Source organism: Coenobita brevimanus, chromosome 24 (genome assembly GCF_032717465.1).
Source record: "Coenobita brevimanus isolate Jiangsu-jjx chromosome 24, ASM3271746v2, whole genome shotgun sequence".
NCBI classification, from domain to species: Eukaryota; Metazoa; Arthropoda; class Malacostraca; order Decapoda; family Coenobitidae; genus Coenobita; species Coenobita brevimanus.
In genome coordinates this window covers 3,934,563-3,954,954 of record NC_136977.1, presented here as the reverse complement: position 1 = coordinate 3,954,954, position 20,392 = coordinate 3,934,563, and positions in this window count along the sequence as shown.

Below are 20,392 nucleotides of genomic sequence, written 5' to 3'. Positions count from 1 at the left end.
CCATGCCATAGAAGTAAATAAACTTAGGGGAAAAATGGAATTTGGTTCTGGGCGTTTGCCCCAAGTCCCCCTTCTCACCCCACTTTTCCCCATTTGCCCCCACTTTACACAAGCACACAATCAAGCAGTCAATGCATGTATTACATGTAACAACAGGCACAAAAAACAGGAGGGTGATCAGCCTTGTCTACTTGGGCATAATACAGTTGTTTGTAAAACCATTATGAACTGGTTAGTGACGAAGCATCTGTCTCTGAGCTAAGACGAAGTATAATGCCTCCCATAATCATCAACATCATGTATTGTACATAAGAATGATTACTAACGTGTTAACCCCTAAAACGCGGCTGTTTACAGTCGATCCCCCCCCGAGTGGCGGGGTTGTATCGCGGTCTGAGTACCTGTAGGAAAATATTCGCCAAAAATCAGAGATTAACCCTAGAACATTATACTTGGTATGGCAGATAGTACTTACATTCAGCTTTCTCCAGAGACAGGTGTTGAGCCTTCGTGGACTACCCAAGGACTTGTGGAGACTTGCAAAGTTGGGTAACCAAATCTTCACTTTCACACCTCCAGCAACCCGGTTTCCCCTCTACCACAGCCTCATTCTGTCACAGTAAACTTTATACTACAACGTAAAGGTAGTTAGGAATCCGTATTTGTACAATAAGCACTGAAAATAAGGCTAAAATCAACGGAGCGTATGGCCGACATGCACTGTGGCGGCGGTCTTCCCGTCACTCAACAAACATTTCCATTTTCACAGCTAAAAACATGTATACTACATTATTTTCAATCATATTACTTCCCAAAAGATCACCACGGCGCACTTTTTATTCTGCCTTACGTCCGCCACTTTATTCTCGTTTCTGTCAGCTGCTTGCAATGACTGGGAAGAGCTAGAACTCGCCATAATCTCACTTTGAAAGCCTGCAGTAAACTGACGCTAAACAGAGGCAAACCGTGAGAAAAAAAGCTAGTGTTACAACTGGGGAAACAAGCGTTTCCTAGTAGCATAAACTGCTTGTGAGAGGAGATCGCAGATTTACAGTTCTGAGCGCTCAGAGCGCTGCCATGTATCACAGCCAGGCTGGCCGGGCCGTGGTGGGGGGGGGTACGGGGGGAAAACGCGATATTTGGCAACAACTGAGGTCAGTAGTACAAAGGTAAAGTATGCTAGTTGTAGCTAGAGGGTGGTGGTACTGATAGACAATACCAGCTGGAGCCTGCTTGCCCGCGGTTATTCAAAATTTACTAAAATCGCAAACGCGACGACCCGCCGTCCTGCCCTTATGGCCGAGCGTCGCAAACGCGACGATCCGCGATTTAGGGGTTAAAGGTGAGTTTTGTTACACCTGAGCACACACACTTCATCAAATAAACTTCTTCAATCAGTGCTGGGCCAGGCAGCATCCGCCATCTTTAATGGTTTGGTCAGTCAGCTGATACACATTAATAATCATTCTTATATACGTGATGATGATGATGGGAGGCATTATACTTCGTCTTAGCTCAGACATAGGTGTTTCGTCACTAACCAGTTCATAGCGGTTTTACGAACCCATAAACTAGTCACAATACCCAAAGAATCTTTAATGTTTCATTACTTAACACAATGAACTTGGTGAAGTTTAACCTCCCCATAAGAGAGAAAAATGTCCACAGTTGGAGCACTTCCAGTGTGGAGCTGAAGTGGTTGCCATCGTCTTTGTTTACAAACAGGGGAGTGCGCTTACCACCAGGGGAATTTGCCCGGGTGTTTCAAACCTTACCGTGCTGCTGCACCATAGGTATTTTATGCGTGTGGTTTGTATTGGGGGGTTCTGGCACCCTGCCATGTCATAGAAAACCGCGGCATGGAAGTCCATGCCATAGGCAACCTGACTGTACCTACCCTAAACTATTGAAGCAGGCTTTCTTGCTTCATTACATTAAAAAAAAAAAAAAAAAAAAAAAAAAAAAAAGCATTAAACAAGCAAATGGTGAATAAAATTGTAATGATTACCATAAAAAAAAATCAACAATTTCTAACATAACCACAAATAAATTACTGTATAATAAAATCACTGAACTGCATATACAGTACAAAGAAATATCCAGAGCATAAAAAGGACAAATTTCACAAAAATAAATAAATATATGAATAAAAATAAACATTACAATGGGAAACAGTACTGGATAGCAGGAGTTGAGGTCTGTGCTGCCTGTAAAGTGAAGAGTACCAACCCAAAGGTGATGGAACCACCTCATAATGTTTACCCTAACTGGATTCCTGTTGCTGAGAAAAATCAAGAACTTCAACATACCGGTAAATCAACACCACCACCATGCACGCACTTCTTAACACTGAACTTACAAACACACAAAGGTAAACAAGCACATCTAATCACTGAGATTTCAATGAAAAATCATAAACTTCAAGACATGCAAATATACAAATATTTTATAAAACTATGGGCAAATTACAAAATTAACCATAACATTAAACTACTGATCCTGGGATTAAGAAACATTCATTTCAGTAACATTATTACTCCACCTGCATGTCTAACTATATGAATTTTAAATATTTATAGATATCTCACTTGATCTCCTGAACATTACCAATTACAATTACTAATTAAAATACAGTTAAAAGCATTTCTTTTTTCCTTGACAAACTAAAGAACTTTATCAGTGATATTTATTTACAGTACCGAAATAAGACACATTCCAATCAGAAGTATTGGGATTTTTTGGCAAATTACCTAGTACTAAATAACTGAGCTGAAAATAAACTACAAAAATCGTATTGAGAAATCTTGCCTCGCCAACCAGGCGAGTAGGCTACACCAGGTGAGCCACTCCATACCACCATCCCAAACCACCTCTCTTATTCCCTCTCATTCCTCAGTTCTCTTCATCACACAACCTTCACGTCATCATAATTCTCTAATACAAGTAAAGCGCCTAACTAACTTACCATTGCTAATATTTCTGATTTTCTTGTTCTCTGGACCACTTCAAGCTTTGGGGCCCGAGAACTTCGAGAAGACAATAGCGTTTTCTATACGGATCCTGTAACAAGTTTTAATTTGCTTTATCTCCCCAAGTTGTAGTACTTTTTAAATTATTTGGTCAACCTTTGCACATGTAACAACAAAACTTATATATCTGTGCCAAAAAGTATTGAAATTATAACATAACTTACTATACAATACTACTGCCAAGCTACAACATGAATCGTATTTGTGGTACACACAAACGTTTCCATAAATCCCTGAAAATTCTCTGAAATCACATTCAAATGACATCATTTGACAACAACATTTTAACGACTAAAATATATCTTCTTAGTTGAATTAAAATTTGACGTTTTATGTAAACTGTTATTGTGTATGACGCCATATTAGAGAAAACTATTCTGCAAAAGTTAATTAAGGAACAACTAAAATAATTTTATCACCTTCGCCTTAAAATTATTATGGGACTGAATACTGCCTAGTTCTGGGTCTCTACGCTCCTGATAGGACAAAAAAGGATTTGATGATCGATGGATGGATGGACTATAATAATTCTACAAACTACAACTTAAGTAACCTCATTTTATAAAACCCCATAATAACACAGTAGTACTGTATTTTGGCGAAACTAATTTTCTTTTTATAAAAGCATCAATTGAGGGAAAAACAAAGCCCATATTACCCCCTTTTAAGTCAACTGTTATGTTAGGCTCAATCACTTCGCTTCGATTATTTTTCATTTTACCCATACCACCACCAACTGATTTTATTAGGAGATTGTTTAATTCAAACAATGAAGGAATTAATTAAGGCCCTATCTAACTCCTTCAGTTCGAAAGGTCACTCCTGAGCTGAATGAAACTCTAATTTGCCTAAACAGAAATGAAAAACGTCATCGAACTGGAGGGGTTAAGTTGTTGCGGAGGATTCGGTGGAGGAGAAAGATGGTTCGGTGGAGGATAGGGATGGATCGATGGAGCTTTCGGTGGTGGTGGAGAAGAGAGATGGATCGGTGGTTTCTGTGGAGACCATGGTTGCGGTGGTGGTGGTGGTGGAGTTACCAAGGGAAAAAGTCTCCACCCTGACGTACTCCCCCTGCAGTAGTGAAAAAGCCGCCCGCGCACCCACAATACGCAGGCGCACGTCAAACGGCTGTCGGGGGTCCATCTCAGTGTCCGTGATCTGACGGAGGAAAATTTACATGGGTCTTGGCACACTGAGGTCATAAACGGACACGGGTCGTATTCTGAGTGGCCTAGGAGGCTTCAAAACATCTTTTTATAGCGATTTATTTTGCACAGTACCTCTCATTATCCTCGCGAGTATGTTGCGGATGCAAACCATGTCTATATTAAAACGATACAAATGACAAATGAATGCTATGGTGTAATATGTAAAGGAAGTCTCTGCGAAACAGGTGCTACAAAGCCTCCTGTCACTTGGAATGCTGCCCATATGCTGCTGCAAATTGACCGATAGTGCAGGACGGTGTGAATGATGGGATAAGAACACCTCATTTCAGAAAGCCGCGTTCTAGGTCCGTACTCTTGTCAGTTAAGGAAGCTCCCTAACACCTTTCCTTTTGCAATTTATTTTGCTTATTACACCCTACTGTCCTCGCTTGCCTTATTTCAACTCGTGCTGCGTACTCTTCATGAATAGAAAAGGATTATTAACCAGCCGGATCCAAGAATAAATATCTGAGGATGAGGTGTTAGGGAACTTCCTCAACCGACGAGCATACCAGTCATGGGTTCACTGTCGCCTGCATCAGGTCTGGAACAGAAAAACGGAATTTCCCCAGAACGTGACCCATTGAAAAAGAGGTGTTCTTCCAGCTTTTGTCCCAACCTACACTTCCTGACAGTGTGACTCGAGTATGTCCGATTCCCACCTCACCGCCAGAAGGACCATAGTGTTGATACCACAGTTTTGCGAGTTCTTTAGTTGGGAGAATTACACACACATGAAAAGCTAGATACTACGAAGACACCTGGTCTACCTGGTCGAAGTGTAACTGATCTACCTATCCAACATACATTTCCTAACTTGGTCATAATTCTTACAAAACACAGTTTTATTTGACGTTAATCTGTTCAGCTCGAGAACGTCTTCAAAATAATTTTCTCATTATAACCAAATGATTTCATTTTGCTTAACAGATTTTTCGAGTTGCAGGGGTCAGGTATAGCCTTCATTAACCTTCTCAATGTGACAGAACTTATTCATGTTGAGAAAAATCGTCTGGGTGTAGCAAGAATAATTTAAAACAAAATGTCATCATAAGGAAAGGGTTAATTCCTTCACTACGAGGATGTCGCTCCCAAGAGCCAATCCCTACGATGATTTTTTTTTTTTTTTTTTATGGAGATCAAAAACAAATCTTTTGTTAACAGCACGAAATGAAGTATGCAGTCACTATAGTTAAAGAGCAGAAATGAATGTGGGCAGAACATTCGTAGAACAAATGAACAACCATAGTAACTAAATGCCAACTCTGTGGAATTAAGGGAAAAGACGGACAGAGACTCGAGAGATGAAATACTGAAATCTGCTGGAACTAGATGAGACGAAATACCAGCCGGTAGGTTTGAGTACAGAAAGGTGGTAGACGCTTTCAGCCTGTGGTGGCCAGTCATAGGCTGTGTTGATGATTAATCATGACTAAAAAAAAATCCGAACACACATTAGTACTAATCCCTTAAAGGTCGAAAAGGAAAACTTGAACTTTTCCACTATAAGTATTAACCTCAAACAATGCGAATCCACCGACAAAGGCTTACATCAAATAATATCAGATGCACAAATACAGCACCCACATCCTTAGGGGAAAAAAAAAAAAAAAAAAAAACATACATCTAAAAATAAAAATAAAAATATGTGAACCCTCAGTAAGAGGAAAATATACTCTTCCATGTCATACATTTTAAAAAATGCATACACAACATATTAATACTCAAAGAAACATTAAGAATTACTCTGAACTCACCACCAAAGTATAAACATCCTCGTCGTCGTCTGCTTTCAAGTATTTGTTGTTATAGACACTCCACAGGGATGCTAGAGGACCACCAGAGGGCGCATTCGAGGTCAAGGTCAGGTCATCCGAGTAGTAGCAGTGGGTCTGTGTGAAGTGGTATAATTAAACATGACTACAGTATACCTTGTTCATTCTGACTATACTTCGTTCATTTTAACTAAACTTTGTTCATGTTAACCATACTTCGTTCATTTTAACTATACTTTCTTATTTTAACCATGTTCATTTTAATTATACTTTGTTCATATTAACTATACTTTGTTCACTTTGACTAGGCGAAAAACTGTCGTCTCTCCATCTTGAATGTTGAGCTGTAACAAGAAATATGGTCTGGTCACGAGGACGTTTTATGGAAAGGATGCAGAGGCATAACATTATCTTATTCTGCCACTGAGCTACAGAAAATAAGCTGCAAAAAGACGAAAAATCTCTGCCAGTTAACATGAAGGAAATATAGGCGTAAAATTTCCATCTCTCCATCAAGAATGCTGAAATTTTGCAGGAGACTAAAATCAAAATACTAGAATATGCTGCTAGTCACGATGAAGTGCTATGGAAAGGATGCAGGGCCGTAGCATTGTTTTAGTCTGACACTGAGCAACGGGAGATCTCGCCAAGTTAGAGTGAATGTCTATCTATCTATCTATAGCCCGACGCCCTAATCCCGCAAAGGGTGGCCGCAGACAAAACGCCTCCAAGTCACTCTGTCACCCACCATTTGACTCCCCTCCCCCCAACTCACCCCCCCCTCCCTCATATACCTCTCAACTCCATCCCTCCACCTCATCCTCGGTCTACCCCTCCCTCTCCCTCCCTCCACCTCACCTACATACACCCTCTTAGTCAGTCTTTCATTCTCCATCCTCTCCACATGTCCAAACCACCTCAGTGTATTTCTCCTAATCTTTTCAACCACATCCACATCTACCCCACAACGTTCCTTCACTTCTTCATTCGTCAACCTGTCCCTCCATGTCACTCCACATGCTCCTCTCAAGTAACTCATTTCCACTGCTCTCACTCTTGACTTGTTCCCCTCTTGCAAGGTCCACGCCTCGCTTCCATACGTCAGGGTAGGGATCACAATACCATCATGCAGTGACTTCTTAACTTCCATACGCACCTCCCTATTTCTCATCACTGCTTTCAGTGTGCCAACAACCTTCCTTCCCTGCTGTACCCTTTCACGTACTTCATCCCCCAAAGTTCCATCCTTACTCATCACACTACCCAAGTACTTGAATGCACTCACATTCTCCATATCCTCACCATCCAACCTCACTGCACACTCTGTGACTTCATTCCTCTCAAACACCATAACTTTACTTTTTGTTTACATTAACTTTCAGCTTCCTCCTCCTACACACTGTCCCAAATTCATTCACCAAACCTTGCAACTCCCATTCATCTTCACTCAACAATACTGTATCATCAGCAAACAGCAACACCGGAAGCTTCCAAATCTCACCCTCATTCATTAAGGCCACCCCCACATCCACTGCCCTACCTTGTACCTCCTTTACGACCCCATCCATATATATATTAAACAGCCAAGGAGACATTACACACCCCTGTTTCAGTCCCACATTGAGATCAAAGAACTCACTCAGCTCACCATCCACTCGCACCGTAGCCCTAGCTCCCTCGTACATACTCTTCACAGCACTCAACAATTTCCCCTCCACTCCATATATTCTTAATACCTTCCACATACCTTTCCTATCTATTCTGTCATAAGCTTTCTCCAAGTCCATGAAGGCAGCGTACACTTTCCTTCCCTTCTCTAGATACTTCTCCACTAAACATCTTAGAACAAATATCTGATCTACACACCCTTTTCCCTTCCTAAATCCCCCTTGTTCTTCTCCAACTAGCTCCTCTGTAATATGCCTAACCCTATCAATGAGTATTCTACCATATATTTTACCAGTCACACTAAGAAGGCAAATACCCCTATGGTTACCACATACTTCTCTCTCCCCTTTTCCTTTGTACAGAGGAACAATTATACCTGATTTCCAGTCCTCTGGAACCCTTCCCTCTTCCCAAGCCAATCTACACAACTTCCATATCCACTCCACAACAATCTCACCCCCATACCTAAGCATTTCACCACACACTCCATCAATTCCTGGGGCCTTTCCCAGCTTAATCTTCTTCATCGCTTCCACTACTTCCGACCTACTGATCTCTTCCTCCCCTCCTCTCATCTCTTCTTCTCCCAGCCATTCCCCAACCACTTATACTCACACTGCTCTCACTCTCTACATTCAACAAATCCTCAAAGTGCTCCTTCCATCTCCTCAATTTCTCTCTCTTCTCCACCAACAATCTATTATTCCTATCTTTCACTCCCCTACTATTTCCCCTTTCACACTGCCTTACTTTCTTTACCTCCTTCCAAAACAATTTCTTACTCTCCCTCCATTTCACACTCAGATTCCTCCCAAACTCTTCATCCACTTTCTTCTTACTCTCCTTCACCAGTCTCTTAACCTCCCTTCTCCTGCTCACATATACCTCTCTCTCTTCTCTCTCTCATCTTCTCCCCTACCTCTACTCGCCAACCATTCACCATATGCCTTCTTCTTTTGTTCCACAGCTCGTTTCACCTCATCATTCCACCATGCTGTCCCTTGCACACCCTTGCATCTCCTCCTCACTCCACAAACCACCTCACACGCTGTGCTTATCTCTTCCGTGAATATCTTACATACGTCTTCCACCCCTTCCATCTGCTCTAGCTCATACCTTCCCAATCTTTCTTCCACTATGCTCTTATACTCTGTCCTCTTCTCACTATCTTGCAATTTCTCCACTCTTCTCACAGGAGCTGCTTCCTCCTGTCTTCCCCTTCGCCTCCTCAACCACTTTCTTTGCAGCTCTACCTTGGCCATCACTAAGTGATGGTCCGAGACTCCATTCCCCCACCCTCTCCACACCCTTGCATCCAACACTTGTCTTCTCATTCGCTCATCCACACACACGTAGTCTATCATTGCCTTTCGTTCAACAAGTTCACCATCCATCCTCCTCATTACTCTCCATGTATACCGGTGGATCATCTTATGACGAAAGTAGGTGTTGGCTATTGCCAACCCCTATCCAGCACAGATGTCCACCAAAGCACTACCATTCCCATCTACTTCCGCTGGCACACCCCACTGACCAACCACTCCATCCACTCGTACATTCCCGACTTTGCCATTCATGTCTCCAATCAACAGCACTCTCTCGCTCCTCTCAAACTTGTCCATACATGCTTCTACTCTCGCCCAAAACTCATCTTTCACTCTTGCCACTCGATCCTCTGTTGGAGCATATACACATACAATCGCCCATGCTTGTATACCTACTTTCATCCTCACCCATACAATCCTTGCACCCACTGTTCCATACTCTCTTATATTCTCCTTCCACTTCTTGCTTATCATCAGACATACTCCCTCTCTTGCCCTCTCATTCTCACTGACTCCCGCACATATACCTACACCGTATTCCCATTCTCTCATCCTTTCACCTTTCCATTTAGTTTCAGTCAATCCACATATATCCACTTTTGCATCCTCAAGCACCTGGACAATCTCTCTCTCTTTCACTTCATCATTCACTCCTCTCACATTCCACGTTCCTACTCTCAGAATGTCCTTTGTCCGTTCCTTAGTCGTCAACGTATGGTCCGTCCGGGTCCGAGGCGCTTTATTTGCTTTTTTAGTTAGTTCTTTTTACGGGGTGGGGCACTAACCCACCACCAACCCTTTTAGTCGCCTCGTACGACAAGCAGGGATACTGGGGGAGTATTCTTGAAACCCCCCTACCCCCAGGGGATTACTTCATGCATAACCCTTTGACTACAATGACGTATTATTTTCGTTTTTTGTTCTTACCACATCCAGACGATTTTATTCAGCTTAGGAATGATCTATAGAAATTACTGGGCTAACGAAGGCTACATCTAACCCATCCTGTTCAAAAAGCCTCCCTGAGCTGAATAAAATCGTCCGGAGATAGGAAGGATGGAAAATGCGCCATCGGACCGAAGGGTTTAAGCTAGAGCAAATTCATGAATACTGAAGTCTTACCTGTAACTAAAGCTCAAGAAAGTTTATGAATACTAGCGATGTTATACAAATTTAACTTCAAGAAAGTTTATGAATACTAGTGGTCTTATGCAAATTCAAGAAAATATAAGAACACTGCAGTCTTATACAAAAATGAAGTCCTAGAAAGTTTATTAATACTGAAAATCATATACCTAAATAAAGTTAAAGAAAGTGTATGAATACTGAGCAATGTTATACATAACTTATGCTCAAGAAAATTTATGAATACTGGACAATTAATTTTATACACAACTAATGCTTAAGGAAATTTATGAATACAAAGCAATCTTAAACACAACTCAAGATCAAGAAAATTTATGAACACTCCGCAACCTTGTACACGACCCAACCTAAAGAATATTTATAAATCAGGAAAAATGTGACTACTAATTTGTCTTCCACAACTTACTTCCAAGAAAAATTATGAATACCTTACCTGATCGTCAGCGGGTATGTCCAGGAGTAGCGAGGGTGGAAGTGGTCCTCGAAATGTAAGCTCCACCTCGAGGCCGTCCGAGGAGCTGGTGGACGAGAGGCTCAATTCTGAAGAGGAGTTGGAGAAGGAACATTGGCGGTGCCCTTTGGTGCCCTGTGGAAATAGTACAATGAGAGAGAGAGAGAGAGAGGCAGTTGCGTGCTGTTGTGGGGTTGGTGCATGGGTACAAGGCTACGCTATCAAAGTTCTGATAACTGACGTCATAGAAAGCCACTCTACATCCTCTCAGTGTTTCGATGACAGAAAATCCCCAGGCAGTCTCTTGGGGGCCGACCGCATGCGTGTGGACATGATTACCACCAAATAAAAAGGGACATATAAATTGCTAGATCAAAGAGAGACAGACATATAAAACTCACGCAGGAAGGAATGTCGGTGGTGTCCCAGTGCCCATCGTCTCCGCAGGTGATAACGAAGGTGGTGCTGCTGGTGGGGAAGATGAGGGGCGCCGGACACACGTAGGACACCTTGGTACCTACTGCAGCAGAGCCGACGTAGGTACTGGTGGCTACGCCGTGGGTGGGGGAAGGGCCGCACTCTTTCTCGCCTGTACAGAGAGGGAGAGTTACATAGATACACTGAGAGAGATAGAGATACATTACCCACAGACACCAGGAAAGATATGTAGATCACACAGACTCAGAGAGAGAGAGAGAGAGAGAGAGAGAGAGAGAGAGAATTGGTTTTAATTACGTGATAATGTGATAAGCGTTCTAAGTAACCTCAGAGAGAGAGAGAGAGAGAGAGAGAGAGAATTAGTTTTAATTACGTGATAATGTGATAAGCGTTCTAAGTAACCTCGGACCGATCATCAACATTTAATACGCATTTCTTCCTTCAGCAGATAACGTAAGATACCAGATTACCTTGGAATTTTGTCTGAACATTATGCTTTACTAATTTGTTCGTGCTGTTTCCACGCCATTTTATTCATCATTCAGCTCAGAGATGTCTTGAATCGAAAGGATTAAAAACTGTCTATATCAATCATCCTTTTCGTGCGATGACGTTCTTAAATTTAAATTCGGCATTATCTTTCGTATGGCCATGAGCAAAGGTTCGGCAACGCTTCTCTACCGGCTGTGGCACTGGCACGTGCTACATGAACAAGTATTATGCGACAGCAGTATGAAGCATGCAACAAATAGTATGAGAAGGAAAACTACTTTGTCGTTTGGGGAAGAATGAGATACGGAAGGCAGGACACTGCTGGAAAAAGATTGTCGCTTAACTTTTACTTGTGGCTGTACAGTACATTAACCCTATGGCTGTAAACTTTGCGTTTATTTCGTCTAACGCCAAAGGATTTTATTTTTTTTAATGATCAAATATCGGACACCTAAAAATGCTAAATACTATCGTCATCAACGTTTTGACACAGAGTATCAAAAAGGACTTTCTGCCGTTTAGTCCAGTCCTTTAGGTTGTTAATGACCTTTGGTCATTCGACTCAGGTGTCTATCCACCCTTTGTGGGATGGTAGATAAAATGAGAACCTAGAGTAACACCTAGGGGAGGAAGCTGTGGTGATCTGGATGATGCAGTGGTCTTGTATCCCAGAATACTGGATGATTAACCCTCCACAGGTTCAAAGGCCTTCGTTATGGAGATGAGCACAGCAGCTAAAAGCTTCATTGTGTATGCCCTCATCTTTACCTTTACCTTTTATTTTTTTTTTTTTCTGGTGGTAAGGTCTCACAGGGTGAAGGCTCCAGGCCATGATCGAGGAATTTACTTACGTGACGAAATTTAAACCACCGAGAGGACGCATTTGCTCCGGAAACAGCATAGAGAAGACGCCGTCATTGCACAGTGTCGTAGAACACAGGTCAATTGCCGCCAGGTATGACTGAACTAAACAACAATTAAACCTGGCATTTAATTTCCGTTAGAGTCAATTTTGTGAATTTAAAGAAAGCCTCAGCTAGAGGGTAAACTCATTTAATACGATAGTTTATATTTAATGACCGGTAGAACGACATATTCAACTTAGGAAGACAAATGTTAAAAGCCTCAAATAACTAACATAACTTCTCCCTGTACCATGTGCATATTTGGCTATTTCTTCAAATGATTAAGGTCAAGAAATTGTCTCTCATACTGAAGGCACAAACAACTGATAAGATTCGGCGTATCAGATAAAACTCTTGAAAACATAATCACTGAAGACTTCAGAGGTTAAGCTGTGATACGAACTGATTGTCGGGAAGGCGATTATAAGTTGAACCTGCTAAAAAATGCACTTGAAATTTCGCGCAGCCGTGAGCCTAAGTTTTCCGACGTATCTCTACCGGCTGTGGCAAATGAAGGTGTTATACAGGAACTGTCTTGATGTGACGGCATTATGAAACACACGATACAGGATTTTCAAGAGGAGACATGCTTTCTATCGTCTAGGGAAGAGTGAAAAATAAAGATGGCACGGCACAACGCTGGCTGAGGATTGTCGACAAACTTTTGCTCACGGCTCTAAGTTGGCCCAGACTTTCGTCCCTTTTCAGCTCATTTTACGTAGCTCAATGACTGAAAAAGACAGTACTACGGCTCTACATCCTTCCCATAACATTTCTTCGTTACTAGCACTACATTCAAGCGGTAATGTATTCTTACAGCTCAGCATTCATGATGATGAAACGGCAGTTTTATGCCAAGTTGGTGTAAAAAGAGTATAGCTGCAAAATATATAGCAAAGGAGGGAGGTGATGATATTCTAAATGATCAGTACAGCTCAGGATACCCTAAGGAAATTAACCTATCATTATCTGAATACTCAGTACTGCATAGTCCTATTACCTTAACTTGCCCCAGATTTTTGTCCTGTAGTAGCTTGCTTCAGGTACCTCTGTGGTACAATAAGACAATACTGTGGCTCTATACATCCTTTTCACAGCACTTCATGACTTAACATCATATCCTAGCATTAATCTCCAGTTACAACTCGGTATTCAGGATGGAGAGAATGCAGTTTTAGGTCAAATTAGAGTAAAATCGGTATAGAGCACTGCCCAAACTGCATCCTCATAAAAGTAGGCTTGTCAGCGTGCAGTGGTATCATTGGCCATTTTGCAAAAACCATCGTTTGTCGTGTCTGATTGTCTCGAGTGAAATGTACACCAATACCTTTTAGAGCAAGTGTACAGCATTTATTTATTTAATTTATTTATTTGTCGTATATTTTAGTACCTAACACGCGATTTTCATTTCAGGAGAGTAGGGGTGAATCCAGGAATACCTCTGGGGTGTTGTCCATATCACTTTCCAGAGTAATGAGGATATGACATTGCCTTTCTCTCAGCCAGCTATGTAACGTTTGTCGACTAAGGATGGTTTGCAGGACATTTGTATGGCAGAGCGTTACGAACAATACGAAAGAAATGAACGATACGGAATATTTAGCCAATAACAGATGCAGTGTGTGAGTGCAAATTACTGTATTTTCTTGTGATAAAGTAGGAGTGTTGTCCAGTGAGCATGGAGAGTCCCCTAGCACAGGTTGGATCAATGATGGATGTATCCAACACCTACATTTCAAAATCTCGCTCAAAATGAATACAATCGTCTTGATAATGCAAGAATGAAAAAAGCACCACAAAACAGGAAAAAACGTTCATAATCAGATCAGACTTAAGATACCAAAAAGTAGCAGGGACTGATTGTGGGGAAGCACTTTAGCTGTATCATGACACAGTTGTGGATACCCGCAGTGTTTATCTAAATTACGTGCCATGTTCCTTTCATTCCGTCATCATCATCATCATCATCATTACTCTCGTTCCTAAAAATAAATGGAGTGGGGCGCATCCTGAAACAGCACAATCTACCTATCTATCCATCTGTCTGTCTATTTATCTATCTGGTTATCAATCAATTACCTGACGTCGCTTCTAGTGGGGGACCTACATGACACCTACAGAAGAATAAAATAAAATATGGCGCCTTACCGGTACTGAGAAAAATGCCGAGAGAGGTTGCGAGGCCGGCCAGAAGCAGGACCGAAGCGGCGCCGAACACGTAAGCCAGAGTTCTATAGAGGTCAGAGTGTGGCTTTTCGTCCTTCGTCTGCTTCTCCACCTCGTTTTCACGTCCACTTTCACTCATCTCAAAGGCTGAAGAAGAAGTAATAATAATAATAATAATAATAATAATAATAAAAATCAAAGTGCAGGTTTTTCATCACCCCCCATACGTCAATAGAGTTCTCGGTTATGACGACGACGCGACGACGACGACGATGATGATGATATACCACCATTATTCAGCCCGAAACAGCAAAGTCACCGTTATTAGACACATATAACATGAAATGTGCTTCGCTAAAATCCGACACATCTCGATCTCAAGAGACTTTAGATTTGCTCCTCTTGATTCCTTTAGCGAATGTTTGATTTCGATATACTCGCAAGTCAAACACCACTGAAACGCATAGGAAGATTGTTGCAAGGAAATGCAGTCCAAAATGGTGTGATTTTATTTATTTAACATCCTTCTGTGATACGAAAGCTACATCATTAGGAAGACTGAACACCCTCACTTCCCTCCCTGGGCAATAGAAAATGATGATGATGATGATGATGATGATGATGAGAGCGGGAAAATGATGATGATGATGACTCTGGCCGTCCCACCATTCATCTTACTTGAGACTTAGATAACACCGAAAGCGATGATGATGCTGTGCAAGTGGTGGCAGAGTGGTGTTGGCAGGAGAAGTGGCGGTGGTCGAGTGGCAGCAGAAGTGAGGTTGTTAAAAAGTGCTGAGGTGGACGGGGAAGGTGACACTATTACGGTATCTTATCAATCTTATCGCGGCGACTTGGCATTTATCTTGTTATTTTCAGATTAACACGGCATGCGTTTGTCTACCTGAGAGAGAGAGAGAGAGAGAGAGAGAGAGAGAGAGAGAGAGAGAGAGAGATTGCTTTTCTCATTATTAGTGGTCCTTACCCCGGCTCCTCTGACCCACTCTCAGCTGAATAAAATCGTCTTGACTATTAATGGTAGCAATATTAAGACATTCAGGCTCCTTCCTTCCTTCCTAAGCTCAAAAAAAATCGTCAGGAGGAGGCAGGAGGGGATTGAAAAGGGTATCCTCGTACTGAAGTGGTGAAGGGCCATACATAAGTGGCTTTGTAGGATCCGTAACGCCTCTTCCGTAGCGAATTATTCTGCACATTATCCCTCAATATCCTCTGATGTATATGTTAATGATGCAAAAGTAGGTCCTTATCATAGCGATATTAATAGCATTTATGAGAATGTTAAGCTGCAAATTGCCATATAAATCGCTAAGGAGATGATGCTACGAAGGCGCTGCGAAGTCTCCTGGTTGCAAGATCAATCCCACGCTGGAGCAGTCAGTTATTTAGAGAATGGAAATTCGTGGCACCAGCTCTGTAGCGATTTATTTTTCATATTACACCTTCACTTTCGTATCAGTATGGACTCAGTTTGTAAAATTAACGCACAAGAGGATAATGCCGAGGTGTGATGTGCAGCATAAATCGCTAAAGGTGAGATGTTGCAAAATCTTTAGAGCCTCTTGGAAATCGACCAAAAATGTAACTTTCAATGCAGTATTTTGTTGTCGTTGTTGCTGCTGTTGATTATACACACCCAGTAAGATTTATGCCCACACAAAGTTGGGAAATTAGGAAAAAGTAGAAAACATTAGGCCACATCCGTTTTAGTATGATGGGTAAAGACATGTAATGCATGACTTCATCCTGTGTGTGTGTGTGTGTGTGTGTGTGTGTGTGTGTGTGTGTGTGTGTGTGTGTGTGTGTGTGTGTAAGATGAGAGAGAGAGAGAGAGAGAGAGAGAGAGAGAGAGAGAAGGGTATCAATATTGTGTTCTTCCTAAGATATACAAGTTCTGAACGTGGGTAGGCTATGTCCCTTGTATCTGTTCACGGTAGTCTGAAATATTCTTTAAGGTCAAGGACAAAATTTCGTCTATCGTTTCCCTTCTTCTACATCTCGCTTACCTCTGCTGGCCAATATTTCTAAGCTTCAAGAGACCAGGTACGTTTCCCTGCCCACGAACGAAACTCTATTGGAAAGTGACGGATATGACCTAAATGTGAAATGGATAGACGGGATTGATTTGTCAGCGATTTATTATGCCTACAACAAGCCATCTCTTATCTGTTATTTATAGTGTTTTATTATCGACATCGTTCGCATCAATAACGTACAAGAGGTGTAATGATCAGAATAAATATCTAAGGAAGATGTGCAACGAAATCTCCAAAGTCACACAGAGGATGCTTCTATAGTGAGATGAATAGAGTGGTGGCCGAACCGGAAACCGTTGACAGAAGTGTTAATGAGCAGTTCAGATCTCTCAAGAACAACCTCTTGAGAGTTACTGATTCAGTATGTAGATGAACAAGGTGCCCTCCATGGCATAAGGTAACATGGTGGTGGGATGAGAGTGTAGAAGCCGCAGTTAAGGAGGGAAAAAGACTTTCCGGGGATGGAAAAGGAGTGGTAACAGAGAGGAATACTTGGCTGCCAAGCGTAGGGCCAGAAAAAGGTATAAAAGGCAAAATCTGAGCCTCGGAGACTTTTACTGGATAACCTATATAGTGCCGAAAACCTGTTAAGATGGCAAATCAGATGAAGAGGGAAAGCATGGATATCAAGTGGCAGTATGTGAAGAATGATGAAGGAAAGGTACTGGTGAACAGTGAGGATATTAAAGACGCCTAGAGAGAACATTATAATCGGTTGCTGACTGAGGAATTTGACTGGAACAGGGAAGGTTTGGAGTCATCAGATCCTTTGTTTGGCTGCTGGCCTTTGACTACTACTGCTACTGCTAGCAAGACAATATACAGGATGCAGTTGGGGATGGCGAAGGGTGTGTCTAGAATGACTGCTGAAATGTTAAACGGTCTCAGGAGATACAAGAGTGGGTTTAGTTACTGATCTGATAAATTCGACATTGCATGAGTGTGATGTCCCAGACGTTTGGCTGAAAGATTGAGATTGTAAATGTGTATAAGGGGAAGGGTGATGCCCTGGAGAGAGGAAATTACAGTATAGAGGCACAACACATTTCGACCAGATAATGAAGGTAATGAAGAGAGACTTAGAAGGTACGAAAAGGTAAAAAGTGAATGTTGATGAGATGCTCTTTGGATTTATGCCAGGCAAAGGGACAACTAATGACAAATTCATTGTCCGACAGCTTCAGGAAAAATATATAAGAGAGAAAATAACTGTTTTTATTGATCTGGAGAAGGCCTTTGACAGAGTCTCTAGGGAGGTGGTGAAATGGACAATGAGAAAGCTTGGGATCAAGGAGTGGCTGGTTAGAGTAGTTATAGCTATGTATGAGGGTGTTCGCACCCAGGTGAGAGGGAATGGAGATTTGAGTGATGAGTTGTCCGTGAATGTTGGTGTGCATCAGGGGCCAGTCCTGAGCCCCTTATTGTTTGTCATGGTGCTTGGAACGCTCACGTGACTTAAGAAATGGACTCCCATGGAAGATGTGTGCTGATGACTTGGTGTCGATTGCAGAAAATGAAAGGGAGGCGGAGGAAAGATTTAGGATGTGGAGAGACGGGATGGAAAGCGAAGGTTTGAGAGTAATGTAGAAAAAACAAAAGTGATGACATCTAGGGGTAGTAGAGGTACTATCAATGCAGAGGGGGAGTAGTTAAGCGCAATTTTCCACAAGAGTGTGGGAAGTAACTTTCATCTTATGCAGCGTTTGTGATACGTGGGTGAACTAGACCTTCAGTGGTATTAGAGGTAGGCTGCGAAATAATGCTGACTTCCGTGTGTGCGGTGTGCCGGGAAGAGCATGTAGAGACGTGAGAGACGTGAAAGAACTGATCTTGCTGGAGGGTCTCTTGAGAGTGTGTGTGGGAGTTTTGTTATTTGGGGAACTTGTTATGTGCTGGAGGTGGTCCGGAGCTACCTCTGTGGCAAGGGTAAGGAGTGACAGGAGGAAGTTCAGGGAGCTCTCTCCTAACACTGAGAGGGCTCTCCCTCCATACTAATGGATCATTATAGGCTATGCGGGATGTGTATGCTGTACGGCAGTGAGACTTGGGCAGGAAAGGAAGAGGATATTTGTAGATTGAAACGAACAGAAATAAAAATAATTAGATGGATAGGCCTATGTACAGCATCCTTGAAGGCGAGGTCGGAAGGGCTAGTGCGATGGATGAGTACTGATACTATGATGACGAGGAGTAGACTGAGATGGTTTGGGCATGTAGACGAGGATGGAAGACGACAATTGGGTGCGGAAAGTGAGAGCACTGAACGTCGAGGGTATAGTTGTGAGAGGTAGATTAAAAAAAAAAAAAAAAGTCCTGAGACGAGGTCACAAACCAAGGCCGACGCATGCAAACATGCTGGACCCTTTACTAATGAAATGATACGATACGATCCGAGAAGCGGCTTAGATAAGGAAGTGAGAGCGAGATATGGTAAAACAAATAAATAAATATATAAAACTCGTGGCGGATGCTTCTCTTTAAATTCGTGATAATTTTTCCTTCTATTACTGACATGGAAAACCCCAAATGTCAGGCGCGTATATCTGGGTATTTCCTAACATCTCTGGGTTACCGAATTATTCTTCACAGAATAATCCTGAGTATCTTCTTTTATGTTGCTGATGTAAATTATGCTAATATTCAAACGATATTAAGAACACACATGAGTGAGGCAGTGGATTTCAGAAGGAACAGGAGTCGGGGCTTATGATCGCATCACAAATAGCTTTGGAGATGTCGTTACACCTTTTGCTTAGCGATTCATCCTGCCCATTACATTCCACAATCACTTTGCTACTAACAATACGACCCTTTACCCAATACGGACATTATTTTGTGGGTAAGGGGCCATTACAAACACATATGTGTGTAACTGACAAGGAAAACACCCAGCAAACATTACCCCAGACTCACATGCAACAACCACTTTGCAAATCAGGTCCCTGTTTCAGTTCTAAGATCCGTGTTCTAAGTGGAACATGAGGTTTCGTAGCACCTTTTTCTTATCGATTTATTTTGCAGGTTACACATTAGCATCTCCTCCTTAGCGATTTATTTTGCATATTACACATTAGCACGTCTACCTTAGCGATGTATTTTGCATATTACACATTAAGGCCTTTTCCTTAGCGATTTGTTTTGCATATTACACATTAGCGCCTCTCCCTTAGCGATTTACTCGGCATATTACGCATTCACAATCCCCCCAGACTTGGTATGCAACCATCGATCCACAAGTTCAATGTCCAGATTCACAACCACACTTACAGTCAATGACGTGTTGCAGCTGGTTTGCTTTCCCAGGAAGGGTAGAGAAGGAGGGTACAGAGTCTTCCTATGTGTCTTGTTCTTCCAATTTAAAAAATTATTATGGGAGGGAAATTATTATTATTATTATTATTATTACTACTATCAAGAAAGACGAAAAGAGAGTGCAAAATTCCCAGGGTCCCTAGTTCTTCCTGCAAAAATACATCTGAGTTACAAGAGGGAATATCATATTATTTTTTGCAGGAAAACAGCGCAAAATTTCTCCATGTCCGTAGTTCTTCATATAAAGGGAACTGATCATCAAAGCACTAAGTCCAAAACGTGTTCAAAGTATGGCAAAAACACACAAAAGTTGCGTTCGCTTCCCTCATCTGATACAGGGAAGACGAGGTTCAGAAACATAAACATAATAAGCAACGTCATCGTAAACTTTGGAGCTACTCTTCATCGGCGATTTATTTGGCA